Here is a 2,500-nt window from a genome sequence, read left to right on the forward strand (position 1 = left end):
TTGAATTGTGTTTATTGTGTGTGTTGCTTTAGTGATGATGTTCATTGTGACTGTATGAGATCCTGTGTGTGCTGCAGCTCTGATCTACTGCACTTCTTTATTATACTGAATTTCTGTATACGTGGCGTTTTAATGATGGGATTTAGAGGTGGATTGTCTCGGGGAGGAGACCACCGAAGCTCTAGGTGTGAAATGCAGGATACTGCTATGAAATACAACACAGTTTTTTGCAGACAAACAGCAACTAAATAGATGTAGAGGAGAGAAGCTGGACTTGTGGTACTGGATGCTGAGTGAGTGTTAAATGAAGCGCACAGAGCAGAAGTCTTCACTACAGTCTGCTGAAAAGCATTAATCTCTCTGTTAATGTAACCATCTGTGTTCCTCATGATGTGCACTTTTACAGAAAAGTACCAACTAATGAGTAATGACAAGAAAAAAAACATTGTATAATGATCCATGTATAATTTTGCAGCATTTCCATTATTACAATGTGGTAAATACAAGTTATGACCAAAAAAGCATTTGCTCTATTGGATATGTGTGTGTGTGTGTGTGTGTGTGTGTGTGTGTGTGTGTGTGTGTGTGGCACTAGTAAGCAGCTAATATAAACTGTGCTGAAAACCACCGGCCTAGTTACTATGGAAACCCCAAACACACACACCCTTAAAATGCTTTTATCTTCGCTAATTTCCCAGAAATGTAACCGATCCCTGTTTTACTGTCTCCATTCTTCCACCAGTTTTGTAAACGCAGTCGTCTTTTGTCTGGTACATGCAAGCAACGTTAAAATGTCTCGTCTCTCACTAGTCTCCCAGTTCTATCATACAGCTTTAAAATAATTAACATTGTATGTCTTTATTGTAGCAAACTATCAAAGAAACCAAGCAGAATCAACAGCTACAGACTGAAACTCTCGACAACAGCTACAGACAGAGAGACACTCAACAGCTGAAGACAGTGAAGCGCTCTACAACAGCTGAAAACAGAGAGACGCTCTCCAACAGCTACAGACAGAGAGAGACGCTTAACAATAGCTACAAAGAGACGCTCTACAACAGCTACAGACAGAGAGACGCTCTACAACAGCTACAAAGAGACACTCTACAACAGCTACAGACAGAGAGACGCTCTACAACAGCTACAAAGAGACGCTCTACAACAGCTACAGACAGAGAGACGCTCTACAACAGCTACAAAGAGACGCTCTACAACAGCTACAGACAGAGAGACGCTCTACAACAGCTACAGACAGAGAGACGCTCTACAACAGCTACAGACAGAGACGCTCTACAATAGCTACAAAGAGACGCTCTACAACAGCTACAGACAGAGAGACGCTCTCCAACAGCTACAGACAGAGAGACGCTCTACAACAGCTACAGACAGAGAGACGCTTAACAATAGCTACAAAGAGACGCTCTCCAACAGCTACAGACAGAGAGACGCTCTCCAACAGCTACAGACAGAGAGACGCTCTACAACAGCTACAGACAGAGAGACGCTCTACAACAGCTACAGACAGAGAGAGACGCTTAACAATAGCTACAGACAGAGAGACGCTCTCCAACAGCTACAGACAGAGAGACGCTTAACAATAGCTACAAAGAGACGCTCTACAACAGCTACAGGCAGAGAGACGTTTTACAACAGCTGAAAACAGAGAGACGCTCTACAACAGTTACAGACAGAAAGACGCTTAACAACAGCTACAGACAGAGAGACGCTCTACAACAGCTACAAAGAGATGCTCTACAACAGCTACAAAGAGACGCTCTACAACAGCTACAAAGAGACGCTCTACAACAGCTACAAAGAGACGCTCTACAACAGCTACAGACAGAGAGATGCTCTACAACAGCTATAGTTAGAGAGACGCTCTACAACAGCTCTACAGGGATGCTCTACAAAAGGTAGCCAGAGAAACGTTTTCTACAACAGCTACAGACAGCGAGACACTCTACGAAAGCTACAGAGAGACGCTCTGCAACAGCTGCAGACGGAGAGACGCTCTGCAACAGCTGCAGACGGAGAGACGCTCTGCAACAGCTGCAGACGGAGAGACACTCTACAAAAGGTAGACAGAGAGATGCTCTACGACAGCTACAGACAGACGTTCTACAACTGCTACAGACAAAGAGACGCTGTTCAACAGCTACAGACAGAAAGATGCTCTACAAAAGTTAGACAGAGAGACGCTCTACAACAGCTGGAGAGACACTACAAAAGCTACAGAGAGACGCTCTACAACAGCTGGACAAAGAGACACTCCAACAGCTACAAACGGAGAGACGCTCTACAACAACTGAATCTGACTTCTATTTCTTCTCATCCCGCCAATGAAATCTTTCTAAAAAAAATGTAAATAAATAAATACAAATCAACATGTAATGAGCTCAGCGCCGCTCGGCGTAAAACTAATTACTGGGAACTGAAGCGTCTCGGAAGCCGGCAAGGCGGTGTAGGCAAAAAATGTAATCAGGTTTGCGTGCGATTCGTC

General features: G+C 44.0%; 1 protein-coding gene across 1 annotated transcript in view; it reads right to left on the reverse strand.

Annotated features, from left to right (window-relative positions):
• peak1 (pseudopodium-enriched atypical kinase 1) overlaps positions 1–2,500 on the reverse strand; it is a 65,272-nt gene that overhangs the window by 38,379 nt on the left and 24,393 nt on the right.

The sequence above is a fragment of the Silurus meridionalis genome, chromosome 10, assembly GCF_014805685.1.
Source record: "Silurus meridionalis isolate SWU-2019-XX chromosome 10, ASM1480568v1, whole genome shotgun sequence".
Lineage (NCBI taxonomy): Eukaryota > Metazoa > Chordata > Actinopteri > Siluriformes > Siluridae > Silurus > Silurus meridionalis.